The 25,240-nt window shown below is 44.1% G+C and overlaps 1 long non-coding RNA gene across 1 annotated transcript in view; it reads left to right on the top strand.

Annotated features, from left to right (window-relative positions):
- Positions 1-25,240, top strand: part of LOC141584448 (uncharacterized) — a 388,524-nt gene that overhangs the window by 24,644 nt on the left and 338,640 nt on the right. The window lies entirely within an intron of this gene.

Here is a 25,240-nt window from a genome sequence, read left to right as displayed (position 1 = left end):
GTGAACAGAATGATGATGCCTGGAGGTCTACTGTAGATGTGGGGATGGGTCAACGTTGATGTAAGGAGGTCATAGTTCAGTTGTGGGGAAGATCATTCCAGGCAGAGGGTACAGCAGTGTGGTGTTTACAAAAGACTTATATGTTCAGAAGCAGAACTTTGTAATCTATTGAGTGAGTGGTGAACCCTGTAGGCAGGAGCAGCTAAGGCCACTGTGATGCACTTTGAGCTTTTTCACTCCTTTGTTCTTTTGTGTCCTTTCCTGGGCCTGATGTGAGGTGTGGGTATGGGTGGAAAGCAGCGGGCAGCTGCCACAGGATAGTCACTGAGTTGCCAAATGTTCTTCCTTGATCACAATGAAATGGTTCTCTTTTTCTCCTGCTTCCCTCTCTCCCTCCCTGTCTTCCTTCCGTTCTTCCTGCCTATATTTAATATTTATGATGTGCTAGGCACAGTGCTAAGGGAGCACATGGATCAGCATAGTCCTTACTCCCACAGAGCTTATACTCCAAACATTTCTTCTGCGTTACATCTGAGGGTGTCCTATTTCCTTCCTATCTTCTTCAAAAGCTGAAAGACAATGGGAGAAATAACATACTCCCTTCTTCTCCATGTTTCCCAAGAGGGAAACCCCTCTTCATCACCACCTTCTCTTATTCTAGTGATTGCTCAGGGTTTGCAATCTGTCAAAGGCTATTCAGAAGGATTTTATTTAGTTTTTTTGCTAGAACCATTCACAAATAAATAAAATTACATTTGCTAAAAAAACAAAATGAAGAATCCAGTCGAGTTTCACAACTTTAAGAATGCTCATCATGAGTTCAGTAAACAAATGCATATGTTGGAAGAAAGATCTTGTGTTCTGTTGGCACAGAGGATAGTACCTGATGAATACTGCAGTGCTCTCTCTAAGGATGGGCTGGGACTAAATGGTCATTTGTAAGAAAGTTGTTAAGGAGGATGGGCACGTTCCTGTGAACACAGGTCCAGTGGCATTGGGTCTTGAACCCTAAGCACAAACCGCTAGTTAACTCAGAATATATTTAATTAATTGTCCAAGTTGTCCAGTTGCACTCTGAAACCTAGCCAATGTATCACAGTGTCCAAAGGCATTCCCCATCAAGATGATTCCCTCAGCTGCTGCTCTCATTCACCATCTCCTCTCTCTTACCTGCATCTCCCCAGTAATGTCCTCACTGGTCTTTTTGCCTCTGTCCTGTGTACCTCATCTGTATCACAGCCATCTAGAATGAGATTTCCAAAATACAAATCTGATTACAGTCCCCTACTCCTCACTCACCCAGACTCAGCTATGGTTCCTTGTTGCCTGCAGAATGAGACTAGACTCCTAAGCAGGAATCAGGGTCTGCATGGTCACTGTGTCACTCACCTTTTGAGTCCACCTCGCCATGCTCTCCCTTCTGTGGCCCACTGCATCTGCTGTGCTCCTTTGGGCCTTCGCTTTGTGCCTTTGCTCATGTTGCTTCTCTTCTCCGAATACCAGTACTTCCCTTGACTGTCTGGAAATTGCTTCTCCTTTTCAGAATTTCAATCAGGAGTTCTCTCTTCCTCGGTTCCTCTTCCCACTCCTGGGAGTTGTCTGTTTCTCTTCTCTAAGCATCATCCCAGTATCTTGCACTTACTTCTTTGCACGTTTCTCTCCCCAGTTGGATGTGGAGCTCCTTGAAGCCAGGAACTATTCTTATTCACTTGAATCTTGAGGTCTTGGTGCAGCAAAGGTGGTCAACAAGTATTTACATAGATGAATGTGTTCCTACTCATGATACTGGGACCAGAAATAAGGGCTAGGAACAAGGTTCCACATCCTCGCCCCAGGGGCAAAGACTCGATGTGGGCTCTGGGATGAGGAGCACAGTGATGGCTTAGGACAGGCTGGGTTCTGAGTGGTCAGTGTGTATGCAGGTGTGTGGTGTGTGTGTGTGTGTGTGTGTGAGAGAGAGAGAGAGAGAGAGAGAGAGAGAGAGAGAGAGAGAGAGAGAGTTCTTGTGGGCTGAACACTAGGGTTTGTGCCCAAGAGTTAAGAGAAATAAGCCTGGAAAGTTAGGTTAAGGTCTCAAATGCTAGACTAAGGCATTTGTACTACTCTCTTTGCAATGGGAAATTCCAAATGTTATTTGAACCTGGAAATGACATAATCCCAAAGGCATTCACTTGGGATTGACACACAGCAAAAAGCACTTTGGGATACTAGTTAGTCCTTTGCAGCTGGTTTGACATAGGGGAGAGTTCAAGCAGGGAGACTAGTTTCAGGATGGCTGGGATAGACTAAGGATGACCTGACACGAATCTGAAGTGTAGAAGTGTCAGTAGGAATGGAAGACAAGGCCTTGTAGAGTTTGTCCTGATCATCAGGCTATTTAGCATGGACGCTGTGAAACATTTGACATACCTTGAAATATTTCATCAGTGGCCCATGTCTTTGAGCTGCTTTTGAGCTGCTTCAGGGTGGGCCTATGACTGCCAGCTCTCCAAAGCAAAACAGAGTCAGGAGTGAGGAGGATAGAGCTGAAGCTTGTATCTGAGGCGACGGTGACCCACCTAAGGATGGATGATCTTTCCTCCTAATTTGAGATGGAGATATGTTGTTTTATATTGAGGATAACAAGAATTTTGTGATCAACAGGACTTCTTCACTCAAATTTGCATCTCACTGGGCATGAAGACAACATCCACAAGTAGGCTTCATGTATCAGCTTCAACTGCTCAAATGTGAACAGTGTAAGCTAATGTCATCCCATGTGAGATGAGCTCTACCTGTCTACTTCAGTGCCTGCAGAGCCATGATAATGCATTTACATTAAATCTATACCTGAAAGCAGAGTAGGAGCACTCAAGGTCAGAGACTCTTAGAGGTTTTCTTTAGCTTCTAAATGCATCCAAGTCCTAAATGCTGATGGAAATTGACACGAAGGATCCACAAAATAGCAAAAATGTTTGGAAGAAGTAACATTGGCTTATATTTCCATTGAGGTGTGAAAGCTAGGACATCCCTCATGCCCTGACCCCATTCTTCTTTGCCTGCCATGTACTGCTGTGGCACAGCTTCATGGACGTGTGCCCTGAGAGAACCTTGCCCAGTTACCCTGTGCATTACTAACTTACTTCTGTGAAGCTTCTCTGACAGTGAGGTGTAGGACATTCTAGGAGCTCCCTCAACACTCAGTCATGTATTGCCTGGAAGTGTGAGTGAGTCATTGTTTGATGGGGAGATTCTTGCCAATGGGGACAGGAGCTGGTGTTAAGTACTGTCTTTTGTCCCTCAGGTGGACAGTTCTGAGGGACATTCTGCACAGAGTAAGCCCTAGTTTCTGTAGTTGTGCCCAACTGAAGGATATCATGTATTGACCTGCCTTTCTTTCCAGTTTCATTCTTCAATCCCTTTCTTCTGTTCCTTGGGATCACCTCTAAAAATAAACCACTGGCATGTGAGCTTGTGTCTCAGTTCTTCTTTGTGGTGGGTAGGGAATCAAGTCAACTCCAGGACTAAGGGGTCATCCTTTCCTGCAAGTGGGTTTATTAGAAGTGGCGGCTGGAAAGGCAACATCAAGACTTAGTCTGTTTAGACCTTCATGCCAGTCTCAAGTGTGTTGTGAATGTCTTCAACATGTATGCGGAAGGAACTGGGCAAGAAAATGTGGGTTCCACGTCTTTTTGGACAAAGCAATTCAATCAAGCTGGAATATCACTCCAACCACAGGCCTTAGTGGAGAATAATCATGTTGGCATGCTTAACTTGTGACCGGAGTCAATGATGGTGAGAGATAGACCGCTGGGCTTTGGCTTGTTGCTCAAAGGGCTTCTTAAAAGGCTAATGGATATTTTTGATGAACAAAGTCTCACTGCGTGGTTGTCATCTTACACTGCAGTAAATTTTCCCTCAATAATGAATGCCTCTGAATATACTAGGCCATTTGGATTTTCTGGTATATATTTTATTTTCATTATTCTTCTCTTTCTGCTCCTTTTCTTCTCTTCTTTCTCTTCCTCTTTCTCATCCTTCCTCTGGCAAGGAGCTCAGTGCTCTGAGTATCCCTGGCCCTCTGAGAGGGTCAATGCTTGACCTCATATCATGAAGTCATGTTATCTGCTACATCCCCTGTCACCTTCCACCGTGTTCTCAGTGCATGTGCTTTGGCTCTGTCACTCCCTCCTGGCTTCTCTGTCCTGAGTGTCTTCCACACCCACCATCTCCAATCTCCAGTGGTAGAAATAAGACAGATATAAAAACCTTGAGGCCCTCTATTACCATCTAAAATATTTCTTTGCTTCTCACATCCCCATCTGGGTTTCTGACTGCCAATTGAGTATCCTTTCTCAGGAAGAAAATTCCCAAGCAGTTCCAAGCAGAGCATGAAAAGGAGTATGAAACCACATTTATAGCCAAGTCTCAGGAGAAGTCCAGCTCTTAGCTTAGCTAGGCTAGACTGGCACATTTAACAGTCCCCAGCCCCCTACCTGGAGGCTCAGAACCTAGGAGTGGTTATCTTCAATGCCTCACAGAAGGACTCTAATTCTGGCCTCCCATCCTTTGCTCTGAATCCCAGATCAGTTCTACCAACTTGTGCCCAGTATTCCCTGTTCAGCCCATCCTCGTTGGATGGTGACTTATTCAGATAACAAGAGTGACATTCTCACTGGCAGAGACCCTTCCCCTCTTTGTGGCTGCTGCCCTTCCCTGGACTGGGACGTTGAACAGATAAAGAAGCACATGGAGAAGAAGAGTTAAACTCTCAGTCCTGCAGTCCTCACTGCTATCTCTAGGACTGCTCTAAAGGTGCTGTTGATATCAAAGGCTTTCCCAACAACTATTGAACTTGCCCCGACCTAGGTGAATGTTGAACCCTGGCTTAGCAGGGACAGGTGTTCAGTCCACTGTAGGAGGAAGCATTATGCAGATGGGGTGACAACAGCAGGACTGTGTTTAGTATGACCACAGTGGTTAACGTAGGCCATGGAAGCAGACAAGGTTAGCCATGATTCATGGTTAAGCAGGTGAAGGTTCCACAGGTAAGAGGTCCTGGGCCTCCAGCCAAACAAGGCCTCTTCATCCACTGATCAAGGGCTGTGCTTCTGGCATTTGGTTTTCTTCTAATGCATCTTCTATCTTACCTCTTTATAATTGCAATTTATGATGTTCCGTAGGTGTGATCTTCTCAGGAGAGTGAAGCTCTTCCCTTTGTTTCATGTAAAAGTAGAGAAAGCAGCCAGAAAAAGCAGCCAGGTCCTGAATCCTGATAGGTCTCCCATGGCAATAGGGCGGGCTTGGCCACAGATGAGTGGTTTGGGAGAAGATCAAGGACAGAGAAGATGATGAATTACATTGTGTGAGCAGAACTCCCATCACTCTGAAGTTGATTGATAGGATGCTAGTTCTTAAAGTACGGGCCCCAGACCATCAGAGGCACCTCACCTGGGACCACGCTAGAAATGCAGTTTGAGGGCACTGCCCCATAGCTACTTAATCAGAAACTCTGGGGGTGAGGTCGGTCTAGCAGTCCGACCTTTTTTTTTTTTTTTTTTTTTTTTTTTTTTTTTTTTTTTTTTTTTTGAGACAGGGCCTTGCTCTGTTACCCAAGCTGGAGGGCAGTGGCGTGATCTTGGCTTACTGTAACCTCTACCTCCCAGGTTTAAGTGATTCTTGTGCCTCAGCCACCTGACTAGCTGGGATTACATTTGCATACCACCATACCTGGCTAATTTTTGTATTTTTAGTAGAGATTAGATTTTGCCATGTTGGCCAGGCTGATCTCTAACTTCTGGCCTCATGTGATCTGTCTGCCTCAGCCTCCCAAAGTGCTGGGATTACAGGTGTGAGTCACCGCACCGGCCATAGCAATCATCTTCTGAAGAGTCCTCACCTCCAAGTGATTCTGATGTCTGGTAAAGTTTGAGAACCACCAAATTCAAGGGACTTGACCAGTGATTCTAAAAGTTGACTGCCTGATTAAATTATTGAGTTATCTGGGAAAGTGATTAGAAATATCAGTTCCCCAGGTGGCACCCCCAAGTAATTAAACTGAAATCTCTGAGGTTGGGACTCAGGTATCAGTATTTTTTTGAAAGCTTCCTGTGTGATACCAACGAGCAGGCAAAGTTGAGAATCACTGGCCTATTAGCTCCTAGGGAAAGGGAATATCAATGAGCTGAAAGTGTTTCCATTCACCACATCTTTTCCTTCTCCTCCATCTCTCCAAACTCAGGGAGAAGACTGCTAAAAAGAGCATTCAAAATGTCCTCATTGGCCGAGTGCAGTGGCTCAAGCCTGTAATCCCAGCACTTTGGGAGGCGGAGGTGGGTGGATCACGAGGTCAAGAGATAGAAATCATCCTGGCCAACATGGTGAAACCCCATCTCTACTAAAAATACAAAAATAAGCTGGGCGTGGTGCAGGCACCTGTAATCCCAGCTACTCAGGAGGCTGAGGCAGGAGGATTGCTTGAACCCAGGAGGTAGAGGTTGCAGTGAGGCGGGATTGTACCATTGCACTCCAGCCTGGTGTCAGAGTAAGACTCTGTCTTAGAAAAAAAAAATGCCCTCACTGTTGGATAACGTTTCTTGTATATCTGTTTTATCATAGTCTAAATATGCATATGTTAATCACCTGTCATAGTTTCCTTTTTTCCAAGCGTGTGTCCCTGGCTAGGCTATGAGCTGGTTCAGGCACTTTTTGCCTAATACTGGCCTGGCTTTTGGAGCTAACCATGTGCTGTAGACGCCCTTGGATTAGGTGCCCCCATCCTGTAAACTGAGGAATTCCGAAAATTCTCTTTTCTCTTTTTGAAAATATCTTTCGACTTCATCTGAGATAGTCTTGAGAATTTATAAAATTGAGTTCTGCTCAGAAGAGCATCAAAGTAATATGTGGCCCTCTTTGGGGCCCCTCTTAATTCTGTAACTGGGCGTGTGGACAGAGAAAGAGGGAGAATTTAGAAATGTTTTTGTCTTTAGATTGGAAAATGACTAGGTCATGAACACATGGTTTAAGGGGATCTTCCCCTGGGAAGCTTTAAAATCATGCCTGTCAGTGCATGAAGGGGCCTAAGAACACCCTTTGAAACGCCCTCATTTTAGAGATCTGGCAACCAAGGCCCAATGAGGGTTCATTCATATTCGCCCCAAATCACACAGCAAATTAGCAGCAGAATCCATCCCAGAAACCAGATTTCTCAACTCCCACTTGGGTGCCCTTACCCTCCCATGTCATGCTGCCTCTTATATTTTAATTTTTTTTTTTTTTTGTAACATGGGCTTTTTTCTATCCTCTCTCTCCCTCTAAGGGTTTTTTTTTATTAAGCATGCCTGTTTTATTTTTAAGTGGCTGATAGAACTCATCAATTAGGTAATTGAAATGGTTCTGAGGATGCATTAAGTCATTTTTATATATGCTGGAAAATGAGTCTGTAAAAGTATAATGCAGGGGTAATGAGATGTCAAAAGTCATGGACATGAGAGGATCTGAGTAGAATCGTGGAGACCCTGGAATAGGCTTTGGAATTTTCCAGGATTTTTGGAGCCTTTTTATTGTTTATATTTTATTGGTTGTATAATAATTGACATGAAAAACCCAAATAGCTGCATTTTTCCATTTGGGCCTGTGATTCAGAAGACCGAGGATCTTTTTAGAGGATTTTAACTATTTACCACACCTTTAATGAGAAAAAAAGATTCAAAAATTCCTTTATTTACTTTTTCACATGTTTTATATTTTCTGGATTTCTTAGTGGCAGCTGTAAAAAGGGCTTTTCATGTGATCATTTCATTCAGTAATTTGTCTAAACCAAGGCCTTTTCCCTTTTTTTAAATGCATGCCCAGCTGTCACTGTTGCCTGCTAAAGTGATTTTTCTCTATTATGTTGTCACTTTACACTCCCACAGGGTCCAATCCTGCAGGCCGTACATGCATGGAACTTGCATTAAAGTCATGGGAAGCTTTAACATGTGAGAATGTGTATTTAGGGCTCAGAGAAAGGGCCTGACTGTGGTGAAACCTCAGCTCTGGAGTGCTGACCCACACCACAGTCGGAATGCTGGGATTCAGGCTTATCTCTTATCTCCTTAGGGACCTTGTGACGCTGATACGGCCAGTGGCCAGGGGATTTTGGGGGCAGATTTTGCATCTATCCAAAGGGTAAGCTTTCTAGAGTTTCATACGCCAAAGTGTATCCTCTCCATCCTGATTCTACCATTTGAAGTTGATATCCAAAGCAGATGAAGGACCACAAGGGAGGTGAGGACATATTATATTAGATTCAGTATTTTCTTTTGTGTTTTCTAAGAGGAATGGGGTTGGGCAGTCAGAAAATGCATTCAGCAAATTTGAGAGGAAGTGGAATTGTGCTGAGAAAATGAAAATACCCTGGGAGCGGGAGGAAAGCTGGTCAGTATGGAGAAGGCCTTGGTTTTCCAATAGTGAGTATTATTTTTTTTCCTTCTGATGGCTTGCTTCTGCCTGCTCACATATGGTTTCAAGGTGTATGTTCAATTGATCTCCTGTGAACAAATCAGGACCAAGTGGTTCTGGGGCCTGAAATGTTCCATTTTACCTTTTCATCCCCATCTTTCCTTTAAGAATTGAAAGTACTACCACTTCCACCAGAAAGCCCTCCAGGAGTACTCTGCGCCTCACCCCCCGCCCCCCACCCCCCGCCATGGCAGCTTTGTCAGACCTCTCAGAGCATGCATGACAGGAAGGGGAGGGGTAGCTTCAGCTGGCGCCATTGCTACTTGTGGATCTGACATGAATTATGACCGGGATGGGTGTGTGTTGGGTTGGAAGAAGTAGGACTTTTCTAATGGAGAGGGAATTCTTTGAAATGAGAAGACTGGCTATCTCTCTACATAAGCTGAAAGGAGGGCTTGGAAAACAGGATCTCTGCTGAATTATGAGATCCTGGGCAAACACACAGGGGAATTTAGGGCCCAGAGACACGGAATTGGGGACAGGGCTCTTTTCTTCGAACGCCTCACAGATCTCCATGTAGTTCTGGTACTGGGAGCCCCATGTGGGTAGCCCCAGTAAGCCCTACAGACCGAGCCCTGCAGAATATCACTGAAGTTACTAACCACACAGACGGAGGCCCAGCCCCTGCCTAGGAGGCCAGAGAAAAGAAACTCCACAGACTTATTCAGGAGCACAGGGACATCCCCAGGGCCCCTTAAAATAACCAAAGGAGATTTTGAGGAAAGACTGCAGTGCTTTCAGAACAGACACGGGCTCAGAGCTCTACAAATTTGGATATTAATACTAAGGCAGATGTCACTGGTGCCTCAACTCTTTTTGAGAACTGTAAGAATGTGACTTATTTGAGAATGAAGGACAACCCTGAATGTGGCCAGAGGGAAGACCTAGGTATGAGGGAGGGGTCCAAATCAAAACCCCTCCACCTCGTCTCACCCTCTACTTCCCAGGCCAGTGCTGGGATGAACCAGGGCTCCTATCCGCACACTCTTGCACACTCTAAGCACTCTCAAAGCTAAGCACCTTCCCAGAGGGAAAATTCCTCTGTTGGTTTAAGTATTTATCCATGTTTCCGGAGCTATTGACCTTGAACTTCCTACTCCTGAGGGATCTATACCAATCTGGGGTTTGTTTACATGCTGTTTTATTGTAGACATTTTGTTGCTGACTGTCCAATGACACCATGGGGCAAGTGCCACCAATGCACTTAGGCATGCATGCCACAGGATAATTTTTTGATACCTCTTAATATGTTGTGGGCAAATACATGAAAAAAATGAAAAAAAAAAAAAAACACGAAGTAGGGAAAAGATACTTGATCTTGAATCAGAAAAGCCAACTTGAATGGCTCTGCCATTTCTAGCTTTACGTTTTGGGGCAAGTCACTCGAATGATGAATCTCAATTTCATCCATCTATTTCCCAGAGTTTGAGTGAGGCTCAAATATTTTACATATATATTGCATACCCAAAGATGTATAATATTCATGTATATAATATGTAATTGACACAGACAAATACATGGTATTTGTATTTATCTGTGTATGTTATATACGTGTAAATAGTATATATGTAAGCATACTAAAATCTTATTGTACATATACAGTTTGGAAAACTCTAAAACATCGAACTGCATATATATTTGGGATTTTTATTTTTGAGATAATGTGATTCCCACAATCCTCATTATGTTGTTAGTTTTGCTGAAACATGTTTCCAATGATGTTTGAATTTTAAACAAGAATCGCTGTGATATAAGAGCTCAGTTGTTTTAAATGGACTGTCCCCTTTCCTCTTGGGGAAAATCAAAGCAACCACAGAAAATCATCTAGTATGCACCTCTGTTTCCACCTTCAATTTACTGTGTAGGCACAGGAACAAAGAGAAAGCTAAGTCGATCAGCTGTAAAGGGAACGGTGACCTTCATTCATTTTTACTCTCTCTCTCTTTGTGACTGAGAAACAATAATAATAAATTCTCTCTTCTCCTGCCTAGTTCAAGACAGAGAGAATTTAAGTGTGTTTTATGACTTGAGCTTCTCTTAGGCCAGTCTGCTTCCCTAGTAATGGTGAGTTAGCCCTGGACGTCCATTAGCATAAGTGAATGTTATTTTGTTAACTCTGATGGGGTCCTAATCAGCGCTGATTCTCCCTTTGGCATTGTATTTTGGAGGGTGCACCCAGGTGCTCTCCCAGATGTGAAAGGGAGAGAGTACTGCCTGGCTCCCTCCCTGCCACCACCCCAGAGCCTTCAGCTACAGACGGTTCATGCCTGACTGAGAACCACTCAAGTGTTCTGTGAGCCACACACTCTGCTGCATCTAATAAAATCTTTCTCCCCTAGTCCTTCTCTAGGAAAACAGACACAAATGTGAGTGGCGAGAGCCTGCTCATGGCCCAGGATGGCTGGCAGCCACGTGCGGAAGAGGCTGGCAATCACATTCTCTGGCATCTCTGCCAACAGAGAGCAGATCCCGCAGCCGGGGATCCGTCACCATTGACAAAGCTCCGGCACAAGTGTTCAGTGGTTTAATCTTCTTTCCCTACAGGGGGGGTCCTTGCACTGTGTAGCTGAGCTCCTTCCTGGCAGTGTGTGGGCTAGCGAATGAGTGTGTTTGCAGGCGTGCCTGTGTATGCTGGGTGGAGAGAGGAAGGAGGGGGAAACAAAGCCTTGAGATGCTAAACCACGAAGAGAGAAAAAGTTCCCAGCAATTGTACTTAGCTCTGCAGGGCAGAAAGTAGGTGGATAAGCCGCATTCGGGAGTTAGAATATCTGAGATTCAACATAAACTCGAGCATCTCCTGGAAATTAATCTTTCTGTGTCTTAGAGTCTTCAGTCTATCTGTAGAATAGAAAACCATACTTGTCCTGCATTCTTTCCAGAATAGCTTGAACTTCTAATGACAGCTATTCTTTGTAAAGGATTGTCCAGTTTCTAAAATGCACTTAAAAGTAACAAGGTGAGCTGTAGTATCTCTCGGAGTGTGGGCTGATTATCCCCTGGGGATTAATTCTGTGATCAGAATTAACCGCACAGCTCCTCTGGAGGTGCCTCTAAGGGACCCCCAAGCTTGGGCACATGACCCAAAAGTCAGTCAGCAAGATGCTCTGTCCTGGGAGTTTACTTCTATTTATGAGCCACAAGAGAACGGAGGGCAGCTTGCAGTGAGATCACAGTCATTCTCCTGGAACTACCCCACAGAGGCTGTCTCCAAGCCCCTTTTGCCGGGTCCCCAGCACTGCTATGGCTCCCATTCTTCCTGGAATTCCATCTTCCTTCAGTTCAGTAAGTCTCTCCGTTATTCTTCTAATAAATTCCCTTGTTCGGCTTACGTTAGCCCCAGATCCTAACTGATAGGGCTTCCAAGCTTTCTCAACTAGAAACTTTCCATGCAGGACCACTGTGAGTTGGCTTGAGTGGGAGAGGTTTTCTCTGTCACATTGGGTTTGGTCTCGCTTTGGGTTTCACGGCAACAATGCCTTCTACTTCGATCAAAATAGAAGAGGCACAGAAGAGGTCTCCGGGGAAGTCCTTGCTATCAGGATGTAACTCTTCTGGGACATTTGGAAAATAGTCATGTTATGAGGCAATGCCGTTTTGGAGCCTCTTGATGGGCAGAACAAAGAGGTGGTTGAGATCACAGGTTCTTGAACCAGTTTACCTGGCTTCATATCCTGGCTCTGCTGCTTACCAGCTATATGACGGCCCAGGCTACTGTGTGCTTCACTTTCTTCCTCTGTAAAATAGGGGCAATGATAACATGACATCACTGGCTATTATACTAATTAAATGACTTGAAACACATATGATGCCAAGAATGGTCCTTGGTATGCAGTAAATGCTCAATAAATGCCAGCTGTTAGTGCTATCCTGATACCGGACACTCTTCTGTTATCACCATGAGAGTAAACATATAGAAGACAATCTCAAGTTGGGTTAATGGGAAAATAAAAGCATTTTTAAAAAACAAAACAAAAAAAAATAAATGAAATTAATGAACTGCTTTTTGCTGCTGTCTAGAGAGATGTGCTAATGGCAGAGTTCTCTTGGATGGAGGCCAAACTTCATACTGTTGACTCCAGACTGGACAGTTCCATCCAATAAAGGAGAGGTTTCTAGCCCAGCTTTCTCTCAGCAGTTAGGCTGGAAGCTACAAGGGAGCTAATATGGTCAAGTGCAGAGTTCGCATCACATTTTAAAAAACAGACTTTGCTTTTAGACATATTTTAGGTTCACAGCAAAATTGAGCATAAGATACAGAGATTTCCCGTATACCTCTTACCCACCATGTGTACAGCCTCCCCCATTTTCAATATCCCTCTCCAGAGCGGTACATTCGTTACAGTGGATGACCCCACATGGACACATCGTTATCAGCCGAGGTCCACAGTTTAGAGTTCATTCCTGGTGTTGTGTATTCTATGGATTTGCAGAAATTTATAATGACACATGTCTATTGTACCCTTATAATAGCATGCAGAGAAGTCTGACTGCCCTAGAAAATGAGATTTTTTGCTCACCTGGGGTCTCTTGAGCAGGCATTGAGCACACAAGGGCTCTCCTGTTGGTGAGAGAAACAGACTTCAGGACACCTTGGAGGGCATGGGGACTGATGACAAATGTGTATGTGCACCACAACACCCATGTAAAAGAAGTCTACCTGCCCCGTGATGAAAAACTACTCACCTTGACAAAACAGGCATGATATTCATTTGGAGCCTTGCGTCTAAGAAAGATAAATCCTACTGTCAATGCACAAAGAGATAAGAAAGACCGGATGACAGTTTTTCATTGATAAAAGATTCTGTCTGTATTTTAAAAGAATTTACTTTCTTCCCCTCTACTGATACCCACATGAGTTAAGGCAGAGATACGCTATCTTTCATGTTTTTGTCAGAATGTGTTATTACTGTGGGTGGCGGTGACTCAATTGCTTCATTTAGTGATCTGACTGAAGTAGAATATTGCCTGTACATGAGCTACAGGGCCTGAATAAAGTACAACCTCCAGAATTAAGAAGCAAGACCCAGAAGCATTCTTGGCTGAAGGGAAACTAACAAGAGTTCATGTAAAACGGGGGAGGTTCGCTGTGTGCAGAATTCCTTCTAGAAATTAGTCTTTCCTAATGAAAGTTTAAAAAATTTGCTGACGTCCAGATTGTTTCTGAAAACCTCACTGGGAAGACAATATTGTATAATAATTAATATAAGATAAGCAGTCATCCAATTAATTTTCACATGAAGTAATGCGGCAATAGTGTTGAAAGAAAGAGAGTAGCCATTCTGTTTACAGAGTATGGCGCAGATGTGAAAGTTCTGTTCTTCCCACTGGGTCCAAATCTGAGTGAGCATGCTCTCAGTTATAAGTGTGAGCCGAATGATGAGAACAATGGACACACATGAGGAGAACAACACGCACTGGAGCCTGTTGGAGGAAGTGGGGCAGGGGGAGGGAGAGCATCAGGAAGAATAACTGATGGATGCTAATAGCTAGGTGATAGGATGATGTGTGCAACAAGCCACCATGCCACATGTTTACCTATTTAACAAACCTGCACATCCTCCACATGTACCCCTGAACTTATTGTTGAAAAAAATAACAATAGATACACTTAGAGACTTACCTATGCATATATTCATCACGGTTACTTATAGTAAAGAAATGGAAAACCGTCAATATCTAGCAAGAGAGGACTAGGGCTGGGCATGGTGGCTCATGCCTGTAATCCCAGCACTTTGGCAGGCTGAGCCAGGCAGATCACCTGAGGTCAGGAGTTTGAGACCAGCCTGGCCAACATGGCGAAACCTCGTCTCTACTAAAAATACAAAAAATTAGCTGGGCATGCACCATTGTAATCCCAGCTACTGGTGTGTACCTGTAATCTCAACTACTTGGGAGGCTGATGCAGGAGAATTGCTTGAACCCAGGAGGCAGAGGTTGCAGTGAGCTGAGATCGCGCCACTGCACTCCAGCCTGGGTGAGAAAGACTTCGCCTCAAAAAAAAAAAAAAAAAAAAAAAAAAAGAGAGAGAGAGAGAGAGATGACTGGTTAAAGAAATGCTAGTTTACCCACCCATTCTAATGTAGCCATTACAAATGATAAGGTTAAGAAACTTAAGGCATGGAAAATAGTCATAATTTTATAAAATGTATAAAGTAGTTTATAAAATATGTGAAAAAAACACCTTAATAGAGCATAAGGCAAATTTGTGGAAAACTTATCTCTGTTTTACACTTTAGTAAATTCAGGCTAAACCAACATCAAATTAACCAGAATGAAGATTAGAGCTCAAGTATTCTGACTTCTGGTCTAAATTTTTGGGCTTTTTTCCCCCCCACACACAATGTATACTTTCTTAAATCTAACACTTTCTGAAACTGGAAGTTTTACTTCCGAGGATTATAATACAGCTTTTCCTATACTGAGACTAGATATAGCACAAGAAGCTGAGTAAAATTCATTTTAGAAATAGGTGAAATTTAATGATGAATGTATTTGAAAAAAAAAATCTGGGTGAGCAGGCATAGTCCCTCCAGATCATACTAAGCAAAGAAACTTCTTATCCTCATTTGGTTCCCCAGGTAGATTTTTCCATTGGGAAGAGAATGCAGTGGCCAGCTGGTATGAATAGTCCAGTCTGCTTATCACTGTTACTTATTAACAGTACACCAATCCTCCCAGCAACCCAAAGAAATAGGAACGCTTATTAACTTAGTTTTAAAGAATAGGAAACTAAAGCCCCAATATTTTAACTTAACGTTTGAAGGGTTTTGGCATAGAAGATGTTATTGTCCCCATTTGACAGATAAAAACATTGCAGCTCAGCACACAGTGGATAAGAACTGGGCTCTGGAGTCAAAGTCTTGTATCCCAAGCTTCTTCACTCACTAAGGCCATCTTCCTGGTGGCCTTAGGAAGATACTTGTGGCAGAGTGTCTCGACCGATAATAACCACAGCAACATTTCTGCTCCCACGTGCTCTTCTAGAATCTAGCCTTTCAAGGGTAAAGTCTGTTTTCCCTCCTCTTCAAGACTTTATAGGCAAGACTTTATAACTACCTCTGTAGGGCACGTTGGGAGCCAGATGTAAGGCTGAGTGCCCCTCAGGGTCATGGGGTGAGCCTTATGCTGTGCTGAGGTGCAGGATCCGAGAAATAAAGAGACAGGACACAGAAGTACAAGGAAAATGCAGCTGGGCTCAGGGGGCCATGCCACCTGTGAGCAGAGTCAGGCAAGGCCCCAAATGTCCAGAAGCGTATTTATTGTGTATAGGTTAGTGGGCAGGGCAGTTAGTGAAATCATCTTTAAGGTTAGTGATAGGGTCGTGAGCAATAAAACAAGGGGTCCACCCCCATTAGGTCACCTAGGCTGGAAGGTGGACAGTGCGCAGCAAGGGGTCCCTTCCCATTAGGTCACCTAGGCTAGGAGATGGACAGTGCACAGCAAGGAGCCCGTTCCCACGAAGGCAAGGGCCGTGTGCAGTAAGGAGTACACCCCCATTAGGTCACCGAGGCTTGAAGGTGGGCCGTGCGAAGTGAAGAGGGTGCAGTGTGCAATACTTCTATCTATAGGAAAACTACTTCTAAGAAGATTTATAGGAGGATGCTTTAAGTCACATAGCAGTGACAGAGCTGTCAAGGTTACCGCCACCTTCTGGCAGCTTCCAATGGGTCCTATGGGAAGATGCTTTTCAAGCAGCACAGTAACAAGAGCTGATAAAGTTCATAGTCACCAAGGTGGATTGCCGTTCTGAGGGCAGCCTTCCACAAGAACTGGAGCAAGGTCCTACAACTCCTTTATCAGGAGGAGTGGCTCTCACCCGAAGCCTGCCATACAGCAGGTATCTTTACGATACTGAACGCTGCTGCCTGGGCCATGGATTCTTGTCCTGGTATAACTGTTTTTCCCTTAATCCATGCTCTGCACTGTATCTGCTCTAGGCATTTCTCTGATTATAAGCTGCTTATTCCTTAATTCATGCTCTGTACTTTGTCCACCCTAGGCATTCCTCCGATTATGAACTAAGATATAATTATAGGTATATATGTAGGGAAATATTCTTTAGGCACTCATACTATCAACTATTATTGATTATATAGAGAGGATTATATAAAGGGAGCCTTCAAGCCCTATTTCTATAAACTAATATGTGATTATGTAAAGGATTATATAAAAGGAAATAGCTGAGTAGTAACTATAAAGTGAGAGATTCCTCAAGCCCTAACTGTGCCAGGGTTCTGCTTAGCTCTCATTCCTCGGTGCCTATATGGGGGGTTACCCACAACCTCCATGAATGCAATAAGATGGAAGTGATGCTGCCTGACTTCTGAGGGTAGACTGTAAAAATGATGTCATTTCTACCAGGCTCTCCTTCTCTGGGGGGTCTTTTCCCTTGGAACCTGCTGCCATGCTGAGAGGAAACCCTCACAGAGAGACTCCTGTGGAGAGGAACTGAATGAAGTTCCCAGTTCACAGCATCAAACTCCAGACATGTGAGTGAATAAGACTTCAGATGATTCCTGCCCCCTGCCTTTGAGTCTTCCAGTTGAGGTCCCAGACATGGTGGAGCTGAGACAAATCATTCTTGCTGTCCCATTTGTAATTCTGGGCCCCAGAATCTATAAGCTAATAAATAACTTCTTCAGAGCATAAGTTTGGGGGTAATTTTCTGCACAGATAATGGTAACTGGAACAGTACTTAAGATACTTGTTGCTATCTTTCTGTCCTTGTCTGCAAAATGGGAGTAGCAGCAGTATCTATTTCACGGTGGTGGTTGAGAGTTTGATGTGCACAAATTGCTCAGTGTACTTCCTGGAATATAATAAACTAGTGTTTACATAGCACTTACTCTTGGCCAGGTGTTGCCCTAAGAACTTTACATATGTTAACTTTAAATCTTTAAAACAATCTTATGATGTAGGTGCTATTTAAATTTTATTTTGTTGAGATGAAATGGATATAGTATACAATTAACCTTTATGAAGCGAGTAATTCAGTGGCATTTAATACATTCACCATGTTGTACAACCACCTCTCCCTGGTTCCAAAACCAGTGAGTACTATGAGGGTACTAATTTACAGTTTAAAGGGTACTACTTCGCAGTTTACAGAGTAGGCAATTCGGACAAAGAGAGGTCATGTAACATGCCCACGGTTAGATTGATAGTAATGGCAGAACTGGGATTAGAACACACTTGGACTTCAGGGTCTGTGATCCTTGCTGTCACTCTGGGCTGCCTGGTGTACAATGAAGTGACTTGCCCCAAACCACACAACTGCTACATCAACTGGCAAAGCCTGGATTGCTCTGTTCCTTGAGCTTGTGTATTTTCTGCTGAAAGAAAGCTTACATTGACTGCATCAGTCAAGCTTCTGAACACCCTGAGTCAACATGCAGGATCTCATTCCATAAACTCACCATGCTGAGGGTCAGACCCTGAACCTTCCTAAACAACACCCACCCTCCCCCACAAGGTGTGGTGGTCACCCACTGAGGTTGCACTAGAGATGGCCAGCTCCTCTGAATATCTTAATTGCCACATTGATCTCTTTGGAGTGAAAAATGTGTACTACCACTCTGCAGTAAAATGGCTATTTGTCAGAGAAAAACATCCCTGGTCCAAAATGAATAATTCTTTTACCCTGTGGCCTACCAAAATATTTGCATAATTGCTTTAGCTAGAGCTGTCCAATCTTAGGCTTCCTCACCCATGGTGGACCTTCTGTAGCTGCATAGACTCTGCATGCATATAGAGAGATTTACAGCTCTTGGCCCAGGAAACAGAAATGTGTGCTGCCCTCGTAAGAATAGAGTTTTACACTCTACAGACTCAGTATAGATGGGATTGATTGCTTTTCCTTTCTTTCACAGTGTCAACACTAAAAATACAGAGACCTACGTGAGTTGAGGCTTGAGTCTTAGGCAGGTCCAAGGAGCTGTGAATGGTATGGGCGTAGCAGTCAGGCTCCAGTTAGGAGACAGAAACCATATCCGTTATTAACCAGAGGTTAAAATCAGTTTTGGCTAGTATGGGTGGTGTGGGGTAGAGGTTGTTTATGTGGGCCTGGGAGCCTGCCTAGAGGTGGAATGCCAGGAATTGAGGGAACATGCAACTAGGACCTGACCGTTAAGCATGAGGCTAGCGGAAGACAAGGGATGTTTCTGACATCTGGGCCTGACGGGGCAGTGGAGTGGAAGCTTTGTCTCTTGTTACTTGTGCCTCGTACACAGACCATATTTACCACATGTGACAGGGAAAAGGATGTCTGAGGTCCTAAGGGCAGGCACTCAGTGTACTAAGAATAACCATGCCACATGTTCTGCAGGGACATGCCACTATTAATCCATCACCAGCAAAGCATGTGCTTTGAGTGGTTTTGCTTTTTCCAGCAGTCCTGAGTCTGTACTGCGCCATTCACAAGAGTTTGATGAAGAGGAAGGAACAGAGATTTTGGATTCAGTCAGATCCTGGTTTGAGCTCTGGTTATGTCATTTATTGGTTGTGTCGCTCGGTCACGATCTTCCTGGGTCTCAATGTCCCCATATGTATGATGGGACTAATAACATCCATTATGGCTTATTTGTGAAAACGAATGCATGGAATGCTGTAACATGTACTGCATGTGGTAGGTGTGCGATGACACGCAGTAGGTCAGCATGGCTTGCATATGCAAGAGCGTGGGAACTTTCTGACCATAAACGGAGCCAGTTAATTAGGCCACACGGTGAACTTTAATCTTGGCCTTCACAGCATCCTACTGTAACCAATGTGCCAGGCATGTACTTACGGTGTTGAGTTTATAGAAACTTCAGCTTCAGTGATTTGAATCAACATCAATGTTTTATTCTGGAGGCAATTAGCAACTCCTCAGTCACTTTGTAAATCCACTCTGCAGTTGCCATTTTGAGACAGAGCTGGCATTATGAGGCTTAATTCTGGCAGGTAACCGTCGCAGTTGCCCAGCGGAGCTGCAATCTAGTAATGGAAAAGTGTTTGATTTTAACTATGAAATTTAACACAAAGAATACAGCTGCTCAACCGGGCAGTGACAATGTATGTTAATTTGATTTATATACATGCAATGTACCGTGCCTAATGTTGAATGTTGGAAGACTCCAGCAAACCTGACACCAGCCACATAAATGAGACACTACCATTACGAATTGACTTCACGTGTATAAGCTCACCTGCTTGGAGCAAATAAAGCCGTGGGAGTCAGTCTGTGCAAGAGAAACAAGAAGGGGCATTCTCCCGCCTGGCACACGTGAGGGCTGGGTTTTCCCCAACCAAGGACATGGCTTTTCGAGAGATAGTCCCCAAGAATCTCACTGTATGCCCAGTCCATTGGCAGGACCGGGACATTGAGACCAAGTAAGTAAAGAATCTGTGGAGTGGGAAGTGGCTTAGAGCTCCCTGTTAGCTCACAGAGTGTCCTACTTGGATAAGAAACTTCTGGCTAACCAGAATCCCTGAGAGCAAAATTCTTACAGAAACTGACAGCCATAGGGAATGCACATGGCAAAAAAAGCATGTGAATATGCCTCTGTGAGGCATGTGGGGGTGTGCGTGGTATATATATGTTGTATGTATGGTGTGTGTTATGTGTATTGTGTCTATAATACATATGGTATGTGTGTGTTGTATGTCTGTATGTTGTATGTATGGTGTATGTTGTGTGTATTGTCTCTAGGTATGGTGTGTGTAGTATGTGTGTGCCGTGTGTCTCTGTGTTGTATGCATGGTGTGTGTTGTATGTATATATGGCATGTATATATGTGTTGCATGTGGCGTATATATGTTATGTGCATGTTGTGTATATTATGTGTGGTGTGTGTGGTACGTGTGTTTGTGTTGGGTGCATTGTGTGCATTCGTTCATGCTGGGTGTGTGTGTGACATCTGGCACTCATATTCACTTTGGACCAACATTATGTAGAGATCTATGTTCATCTTGGGTACCCTGGTGGGTGGCCAGATCACTTTCCGTCTTCATTTTCCCACATTATAGTAAAGACAGGCTATTGACATATGGAAAATGTTGGAAGTAGAGGGGAAAAAATCACCCCTATTCCTGCAGCCCCCTTACTCTAAACTGCTGCTAATTTGAGATCTTCTCTTGTGATGTTTATCCACGAGTTTGAGAGTGTATTTGTATCAGTGAATGCTGCATCTTATGATAATTTTCCATGTTAAATTCCTACTTAGTCTTCATAACTCTCATCCGTAATGGCTGTATAATATTCCATCAGCACTGAACCATCACTTCTAGTTAGATGGCTTTAGAGCGTTCCATATAATAAATAGCACCACTCTGAATATTCTCCATTCCATCTGCCCTGGTCCACGTTGTCTTTTTTAACTCTGAGATTAGTGCAAACAATGATGGCTGTGGCTGTGGCTGGAGCAGCTCACCCCTTGGCGTGGACTGGTTTCTGCACAGATGAGGGCATGGTTGGCTAATTCATCTGCCTCCCATTTCAGCCCTTCATCAAGACCTTGCAGAGGCCCTGAAGTGGACAGCAATAGGACAGGCTGCCACTCAGGTTAAAAATGCCATGAGCCAGCTCTTTCACCTCACCCGCTGAGTGTGCTGCCATTCCCTCAGCGCCCAGTACAGTGGCACCTGTTGCTGGCACTTCAAAGCACTTTATGCTATGTTTACCCTTTTGCTTTTCCTCTTTGGTCTATAATAATCAATTTCCAGATGTTTCCTCTTTATCTTGAAATGGGCAGGACTTTTTAGAGTGGGCTAGAGCCTTGTGAAGCAATTTATTCTGTGGGCCTCCTGGAAAGGGTAGACTGCTTAAGTGATTTTCTCAGGATTTCCATGGTTCTCAGGAATTTGTGCTGTGTTCCTTGTGGTCCCTGGCCCCCAACACACAATCCTTTGTTGGGTCTGCAGGTGGGAGGTCGTGCATTTTTCCTCAGTGCTCTTCCCTCAGGTGTCCCTTATGCTTCCTCATGAAGCCTCTCATCCATGTCTCCAGTCTCCCTGATGACCCCACAACCTGCCCTGCTCTGCCCTGCCTCAGAGCTGGCACCTCGTCATCCATTGGCCCCTGTGCTTCTTTCCCAGCTCTTTATTCCAAGGTTGCTGGTCTTGGTCTCTGGAATCATCTAATTGTGTAAGGATCATATTATTTTCCAGCATGTAAATCACCTGTCATGGGGTAGATGCCATATACCCTAGAGCAGTAGGATAACTAGGAGTGGGGAGTTGGCAGAAATAACTCATTGGTACCACTTCCAGTTTCCTGCTATGCTCTTAACACTGGAATTCAGAGTTGCCATCCCAACTGGGAAAGTCAACCTTCCACTTGCTCAGGCCATCTCCCTCATTCCTCTTGGAGCTCATCTAACTTGGTGTCCTTTTCACTGGCCCAGGAAGTAGAAGACTCTGGACTTATGCCCTCAGTGTCCTCTTCCTCTACCTTCTCTTCTTTCTCTAACTGGTGTTTTGCAACACCCAGTGCCCTAGGAAATGCTGCTCTCAGAAGGGAGTACCACAGAAGTGATCCTCACCTTGCTGTGGAGTTGGGGCTTCGTTTCCTTTTTCTGGGGAGGCAGTGCTGTGGTGAAAGATTGTTTGGTCAGGCAGAGCTGAGTTCAAATTCATACTCTGCAACTCATTAGTTCTTTGGCTTCAGCTTTCTGAACCTTAGTTTTCTCATCTACGAAATGGAAATAACAGCTACCACTGATGACATAAGGTTTGTAAAATACCAAAGTTTCCACACATAACTACTACTTATTGACATGGATTATTTTTATTTGAACCTTTGGTCTATTTGTGGGATGAAAATATTTGAAAAAAATTTAAGCTGCAGCAGCAGGTTCTGGTGAGCGTTGGGGGGTGTGTGTGTGTGTGTGCACGCACACGTCTGTGCATGGATATCCATGGATGCCTGCATGTGCAATGATTTGGGGGAAACTGGGAAAACTCTGAAATCACACGAAGAAAGGAAGGAGTCTTCTCTTCCTGCTATTAACTTCATCCTATCCATTTCACGTGGATGCCATCTCTCTTTGGCTTTCTTCTTTTAGCCTTTAGCCAGCCAGTTGTATAGTTTTTCTAAGCATGGTGCTTTTCATGATCACACCTCTTGCTTTCCAAATGTCCACAACCTTGCCTTGAAGTATCCACTGGCCTCTGCCCTTCAGGCACAGCAGTGTCAAGCCATAAATCTCCAGAGAAACCAGAGTTCAGAGCCCTGTTTAGTGAACATGGGCAAACTTGTTGGCATGGCGAGAACATTTTGGAAAATGTAGTCTTTTGGAAAGCAATTTGATAATATCTATAGACATTAAAAATATATACACCTGATTATTACACCACTAGGAATCAACCCTAACCCTAAAGAACATTTGCATAATATGCATAAAGAAGTGTATCTCAAAAGTTCATTGCAGTGTTATTTGTTGGTGTGGAAAACTGGATGCAACTTAGCTGTTTATCAATATGAGAATGGTTAAATAAGTCTTACATATAATGGAATACTATATAGCCATGAAGAAATGAGGTTAATTTATGTGTCTTGCCACAGAAATCTCGCCAAGGTGTTGTAAAGTTTAAAACACACACACACACACACATACACACACTCACATATACACTAACATTTACAATCTGATCACATCTAAAGAAAAATGACAGAGAAATATCTGGGTATATACCTCTGTATTTGAAAAGAGGTGACAGGATGAACACCCAACTGTTGATAGCTGTATCAGTCAGAGCCAATCAAGGCAGCAGAAATAGAAGTATTATGGAATAAGGATTTTTACTGTAGAAATTAGTCCGTATACATTATGAGAAGAGCTGACCAGGAAGGATCCAAAAAGGGAAGTTGAAGGATCAGAGAACAGTTACTCCCCTGCTCTGGTACAGCAAATGGGTGAGAGTATACAGGGAAATCTAGAAGCTGGCATGTCTAGCTGCTGCAGCAGGATGCAAAGAGGGTTTGGGGAAGGTTGTTGACTGTTCATGGCTTCCACCTCTGTAAGTTTACAATGAAGCATCTAGAGGTTGCCAAGAGTCACTGTTGGTCAAGAGGCTGTCAGTTGGAAAGGAAAGCTGGAAGTAGAAAGGAGAAGACCATGATAAACTGGACTTGGCTGGCGTCTCTGCTCTTTCTCTCATTACCTTTGACCAACAACAACCTTTAGGATGTAATGACTGCTGCTTGACTTTTGTCTCCCAAATCTCAAGTGACTTCACTTTTTGCCAACGCTAACCTACAAAGGGAAGGCAATTCTGGGAAATACTGTTCCCAAATGAACCAGGTTGACAGTAGAATAATTCAGCACAACAGGGTTTTCCCTCTGAGGAAGGGAGTGAGAGCTAGGAGGTCAAGGGTTACTTGTACACTATGCTTCACACTGTCCTGAATCCTTCACCACAAAAATGCGCACATGGAGTGCTTGTGTGTGGAAACCAGGATAAAAAGGAAATCAGAGTCTCTTGACTTTTTTTTTTCCAAACTCTTAGTGGGCTTTCTTCTATCCTTCCATCTAATTATCTCCTCTTGCCTTATTGGTATTATTCTTTACTTTCACTAGATTGCTAATGATTTCATTTGTTGGAAAAAAAATCTGAAAAGGTGCATATGTGTACAAGTGTGTACATATGCACATATGTGAGGGTGTATATGTGCATGCGTGCTGCATGTGTGTGAACCCCCTATCTGATTTGCTCTTGGGTCTTTTCCCTTTAGTAATGGTCCTATGACCTATGCCAAAGACACCCAGGGGACAGGAGAACCCAGGAGGAGGGTTTGGTGAGAGAACAATGAAAATGTAAGCTCCCTGGGAGATAAAACTCATATAGCACACAGGGGGGTTTTGTTCCATTAATTTTTATTGGGAAAGGCACATCCCCTGCTGCTATAGACTGCCTCTCCCTCAGGCACAAAGCCAACTGTGTGTTCTAATGCAGCTGCCTCTTTGCAAATAGCTTAGGAAAGAAAATGCAGGGTTGAGGTAGGTGCATCCAGCACAGAAGCTACAGTTCAAGGCACTTGGCTTCCTCCTGTGGGGCATAGGAGATTGGGGAGAAATGGTGTGAGCCAGGAGGGGAGCTGCTTGCACCCCATCAGTGCACAGCACAGGCCCCTTCAGATACTGCTCGGGAGTAGAAGTGTCAGTGGACCAACGTCGCAAAGGGGAACTTGGTGTTGGGGCCTCTGGTTCTCCTGGAGCCAGAGCCTTTGGCGTTTGTCTTCTATCAGACCAAACATCTGCCAACGAGCAGGGAAAGTCACTTGAGATGAATATTCCCCTTTCTGAATTGGCCACCAGGTGACCCATGTCCAAGACGTATCACCATTTTCTGAGGGTAGTGGTGGAGCAGTCTGTGGCACAGGCAGCATCTGAGATGCCCCAATGATCTGTAGTTGAACAAAGAACTAGGATACAGACATTAACCCCTTGGTGCCTTATAATGAGTTCCTCTATAAGTCCAGCATCCAAGAATTCAGCTGGGCTCACTCAGAGCCCTGTTGTTCCTCCCCCTGGTAACACCTTCCTCTGGTGCTTAGCAAGCTCCTTGCAGCAGGAACCCAGTTGCTGGATTTGCATCCTTAGTACCTAGTGCAATGGCTGGCTTAAAATTGAGCTCCCTCCGCATTTGTCCATTGCCTCAGCTACTCCCTGCGATCCACCTGACTCCATTTTCTACTTCTGGTTTCCTTCCTCACTCTGCATCTGTCATGATGATCTCCTCCTTGCAGGCATTTGAATGCACCAGGCATACTCCAGTCTAA

Source organism: Saimiri boliviensis, chromosome 5 (genome assembly GCF_048565385.1).
Source record: "Saimiri boliviensis isolate mSaiBol1 chromosome 5, mSaiBol1.pri, whole genome shotgun sequence".
In the NCBI taxonomy this organism is placed as follows: Eukaryota; Metazoa; Chordata; class Mammalia; order Primates; family Cebidae; genus Saimiri; species Saimiri boliviensis.
The sequence above is the reverse complement of the archived record's forward strand: the minus strand, read 5'-3'. Positions and strand labels throughout refer to the sequence as shown.